Consider the following 6,000-nt stretch of genomic DNA (forward strand, 5'->3'; position numbering starts at 1 on the left):
GCTTACTAACTCTGAGTTATAGGTGGTCACAACAGAGTCTTTGATCTCCAGAAGTAACTGGCGATCATAGACCGGAGGGGGGTAACAGTTCGACACAGATAGAAAAACGGAGACAACACAAAGTAGTAGACGGCATGCCACGTACACCGGCGCCATCTTGACTCAATCCGATGGACCAATGGCGTGTGAGAAGGTGAGATCTACAGAGAATGATCAAAGCAAAAATACGCACACGTGTTTGTTTGTTCGTTCGACACCACACCACACGGTTACATTTTTTGTTCAAATCAAAGCGTAAATAAACGTAGAAAACGTATCTGTGTGGAAACAGCATACGCAGTTTGCGTTCAGTGGATTTCACTAATTCCATTCAAAAAGTGAAACTTGTATATTATATTCATTCATTACACACAGACTGATATATTTCAAATGTTTATTTCTTTTAGTTTTGATGATTAGAGCTTACAGCTCATGAAAGTCAAAAATCAGTATCTCAAAATATTAGAATATTACTTAAGACCAATACAAAGAAAGGATTTTTAGAAATCTTGGCCAACTGAAAAGTATGAAAATGAAAAGTATGAGCATGTACAGCACTCAATACTTAGTTGGGGCTCCTTTGCCTGAATTACTGCAGCAATGCGGCGTGGCATGGAGTCGATCAGTCTGTGGCACTGCTCAGGTGTTATGAGAGCCCAGGTTGCTCTGATAGTGGCCTTCAGCTCATCTGCATTGTTGGGTCTGGTGTCTCTCATCTTCCTTCTTGACAATACCCCATAGATTCTCTATGGGGTTCAGGTCAGGCGAGTTTGCTGGCCAATCAAGCACAGTAACACTATGGTCATTGAACCAGCTTTTGGTACCTTTGGCAGTGTGGGCAGGTGCCAAGTCCTGCTGGAAAATGAAATCAGCATCTCCATAAAGCTTGTCAACAGAAGGAAGCATGAAGTGCTCTAAAATTTCCTGGTAGATGGCTGCGTTGACTGTGGACTTCAGAAAACACAGTGGACCAACACCAGCAGATGACATGGCAGCCCAAATCATCACTGACTGTGGAAACTTCACACTGGACTTCAAGCAACATGGATTCTGTGCCTCCACTCTTCCTTCAGACTCTGGGACCTTGATTTCCAAATGAAATGTAAAATTTACTTTCATCTGAAAAGAGGACTTTGGACCACTGAGCAACAGTCCAGTTCTTTTTCTCCACAGCCCAGGTAAGATGCTTCTGACGTTGTCTCTGGTTCAGAAGTGGCTTGGTAGCCCTTTTCCTGAAGACGCCTGAGCGTGGTGACTCTTGATGCACTGACTCCAGCTTCAGTTCACTCCTTGTGAAGCTCTCACAAGTGTTTGAACCGGCTTTGCTTGACTGTATTCTCAAGCTTGCGGTCATCCCTGTTGCTTGTGCACCTTTTCCTACCCAAATTCTTCCTTCCAGTCAACTTTGCATTTAATATGCTTTGATACAGCACTCTGTAAACAGCCACACCTTTCAGTAATGACCTTCTGTGACTTACCCTCTTTGTGGAGGGTGTCAATGTTCGTCTTCTGAATCATTGCCAAGTCAGCAGTCTTCCCCATTATTGTGGTTTCAAAGAACAAGAGATACCCAGCATTTATACTGTAGGGATGGTCATTTATTCAAACTCAAATGTAAATATTCTAATATTTTGAGATACTGATTTTTGACTTTCATGAGCTGTAAGCTCTAATCATCAAAATTAAAAGAAATAAACATTTGAAATATATCAGTCTGTGTGTAATGAATGAATATAATATACAAGTTTCACTTTTTGAATGGAATTAGAGAAATAAATCAACTTTTTGATGATATTCTAATTATATGACCAGCACCTGTATATGCAAACATGCTAAATTACATGTTAAGCATTTTACTCCTTTAGAAAACCGTTATAATGAAATCATTTAAAGTGGCTAAATGCATTAAGAAATAATATTAAAAGGCCAAACTCAGTATACACCTTACAGTGATACTGCATAAAAAGGTATATAATTATATACAATATGCACTATGTGAAGGATTTCCTTCCTCCCCTTTTCATTTCTTCTGTAGCTCGGAGTTCTACCGTTCCATCTCGCGCTGTATCCGCTTGCGCTTGAGCCGCTGGGTCACGTGATGGCATGACAACAAAACAGCGTAGCGATGTTTGCATACGAGATGTGAAAAGAGAATATACACCCACAGACATGTCTACACTTTGTTGAATGTATTAAACAATGTATTAAATGTATAGGAGAAAAAAATGAACCTAAAATATCGATCTTATCAGGCTAGTATCTATCCGATAGCAATACCAACATTGGTATCGATATTAGGTTCGATACGCCCACCCATATCATTTAGTCTTATTAGGTCCCCTATATATATACCATGTTCTGTTAGTTCTCGTTTGCTTCAGTATTGTTTTCTGTTATGCTGTTTGTGGATTACCTTTTGCCTTTGTTTTCTGCTTGTTGCTCTGGTTTTGGATCTTTGTTTTTTGTGGATTAATAAACTGCACTTGGATCTTATATGTTTTCCACGAGTGATCCATGACAGAATACTGATGCCAACATCAGATCCAGCAGTTGGGCAGTGTTTACTGTTTTTCTTTTGGACCATGGGCATTCATATTCTTCCTCCAGCCATTAGCAAGGAGCGGATGGTAGTGATGGGCTCGTGAAGCACTGAGGCTTTCCTCTGACTGTTTCGGGAAAAGCTTCAAAGCGTCGAGAGTGTCAAAAACAGCGCTATCTGGTGGTTAATAAAAAATATTGCAGTCAAAAACCTGTGAAAGACGCTCCGTAATACAAAGCAGTGACCGCAAATTCTATAGATCGACTCATGTTACGTGCACGAATAAAAGCCTAACAGTGTGTGTGTGTTTTTGTTGAATTTCTCTCTGAGATAAAATAATTTACCCTTTAAACTGTGGCATCAAATGCCAGTACGAATATCAATATGATGTAATAGAAGTATATTGTGCACATATGAATTGCATATGGCAAATAGTTAATTTTTTTCTGAAATAATTTTTATTCTTCATATTACTTGTATGACTGGGTATTTAAAAATGTAATTGAATAAGTCTGAATGAAAACTTACTCATAAAGTAAGATCTGGGGGTTCGAACATTCTGACACGCGCACGTGATTGGACAGAAAGTGAAGCTTCGTTTTTCGTTGATCACATGATTCTCTGAAAACAATACTCTGAAGCACACAGCTTCGTAAGAAATTGCGCTGCGTACTTGTTACAGGCTTTGAAGCTTCAGTGTCATATGTACATCACTAGCGGATGGCACGTTTTCGGTCGTTGTTGGCTCTGCGCCAGCAGGGGATGGAGGTTGGAGGTTTCGACCAGTTTTTTTGGACTTCAGCGATGGGGCTGGATTACAATGATGCGGCGCTCATGGATTTTTTTTTAATGGTTGCCTGGATGAACCTTGGCCCCAGTGTGAGATGGAAGCACTTCAGACTCTGGATTATTGGGGTTTGGTTAACTATTTCTGTTACAGCAGTTTAGTGGTATCACCAGGTCAGTCTGAGCCCATTGCAGTCTGAGTCCGCTGTAACATCTCCAGAGAACAGTGAAGCTTCCCTATCTCTGACCCGTAAACGTAGGGTGAGAAGGAGGAAGGCAGCTAAGTCCGCTCTTGTGATCCCAAATCCAGTGGTCCTGGAGGACCCGACTCCGGTGGTTCCGAGTCTGGTGGTCCTGGAGGACCTGACTCAGTGGTCCCAAACCTGGTGGTCCTGGAGGACCCGACTACGGTGGTGCCGAGTCTAGTGGTCCTGGTGGACCCAACTCTGGTGGTCCCACGTCCAGTGGTCCTGGAGGACCCGACTCTGGTGGTCTCAGAGTCCACTCCAGAACCCGCTCCAGTCCAGGAGTCCGCAGAATCTATTCCAGATCCTGCTCCAGTCCGGGAGTCCACAGAATTCTCTCCTGAGCCTGCTCCAGTCCGGGAGCCCTCAGAGTCCACTCCAGAAGGCTGGCTCTCCGAGTCCACTCCAGTGCTTACTCTAGTCTATGAGTTTACTCCTGATCCCACTCAAGTTTATGAGTTCACCCCAGGGCTTACTCCAGTCCAGGAGTCCACTCCTGAGATCGCTTCAGGTCCTCCCGGGGTGGCGGCGTCCACGTCAGAGCCTCCAGTGGTGGCGGGGGTGTTCACTTCAGCTCCTCTCAAGACAGGGGTGTCCATTTATGAACTCTTCATTTATCCTGACGAGGTCATGGAGACAGTCAGTGAATCCCCTGTCATACCAGTCTCGGCCCTAAAAGCCAATCATGAACTCTTAGCCCTGCCTATTATGGTCACAAAGAATACCTCTGAATTCACTCAGTGCCCTGTTACGGTCAAGGAGATTGTTGCTGAGCTGTTGAGCTGTCCTATTGCGGCCCTCAAGGCCTCAAACCTCTCTGTGCTCTCTATTGCAGTCCTGCCTGAGCCGCTAGGGGGGTCATCTGCTTTGTCAGCTCCACTGAGGTGGTCTTCAGCTCTACCCTTGCTGCCTGGCAAGCTCCTGGCTCCGCCCTGGTCGCCTGCCAGGGTTCCTGTTCGGTCGGAGCCTCACTGATCCATTCCTCCGGCCCCGCCCTGGTAATCCGCCAGGGTTCCTGTTTGGCCAGAGCATCGCTGGTTCGTCCTGCCGGCTCCACCCTGGCCCCCTGCTCTGGCCTCCTGTTCTGGCCTCCTGTTCTACCTCTGTGTCAAGGCTCTCTGCCACTACACGGGCCTGGCCCGCCATCCCTCCCCCTGATCCACGTCTGTTCCGCCTCCCTCCTGGATTTCTTTGACTTTATTTGGAGCATCTGAAATTACTAATGTATCCACATTATTTTTCCCGTAAGAGCGGGCATGCCCATTTGTAAATTTTATGGGTCTGGCTTCCGGTGCCATTCGCTTCCAGCTATTTTTAGCTGTACAAAACAACTCGTTCTGCTGCTTGATATTGCAAATTGGTGTCTTACCATTATTTTAATGTATTATTTTTATTATGAACACACTGGTTTGTGGTGCAAACAGTCTTACCGTTTACTGCGCGTTGTCTTGCACATTCACAGAAAATGGCTTACTTCCGTGTTGAAAAATAAGGTGGATAGTGAAGGGGTGGATTTCCAATCCACTCCCCTTTTTATAATATTATGAATAACTAATCATAGTCTTCTTAAACCACTATATATATTCTGGTATTTTGTTACAGGCAACGTCTGTATTTGGTATCTGAGCATTGACTGAAGGTCTGACCCATGTCAGGAATGCAGTAGCTAACAGCGTTCACTCATTTAGCCCAGCTTCCATAGAATAAATCTGATTCATTATATAATTAAATGTTATATTTTATATAAAGAGAGTTGTTAGTTTGAACTTTGTTCCTTTTTATTTTGTTGAACATTGTTCCTGTTTATTTATTCTGTGTTTCTCATGATAGCTATATGAAACATGTAAAGACCAACTGTGCCTAGGGCCATAAAGGTCACTACGCTGCACATTTATCACTAACCCATATGTACACTTAGCATTTGTAGCAGCATTAGTTGATGTTAAACTATGACAGTAAAGCATGTGTAGAAGTTTGTATCAGTGCTCTGTGCTCTTTATTGTTCTGTTCCAGTAATGTGCTGCAGTTCAACCTTGATGGGAAAAGATATTGTTTTATCTAATGGTGTATTTGCAGGGGTTGTTTAAGAATATGATAGGCATGTGACCATGCCAAAGGAGCAGTCTCCAGGAGAATCAACAGCTGCCCAGATGAGAAGATTAATGACTCACCTATGACCCTTTCAATAGTTGCTTACAAACGGAACTTAGTGTTGCCAAGATACTGTCTTTAAATAATTTATGTGAAGAAAACAGCGCCATGTTTGGATGTTGCTAGAATTATCTGTACTGCTAACCTATCAGAACCTGTAGAAGTGATGTAAACTGATCATCCAAGGAGCAACTTGTGTGTGTGTGTGTGTGTGTGTGTGTGTGTCACGTCAAGAGAGCA

Source organism: Onychostoma macrolepis, chromosome 12 (genome assembly GCF_012432095.1).
Source record: "Onychostoma macrolepis isolate SWU-2019 chromosome 12, ASM1243209v1, whole genome shotgun sequence".
NCBI lineage: Eukaryota > Metazoa > Chordata > Actinopteri > Cypriniformes > Cyprinidae > Onychostoma > Onychostoma macrolepis.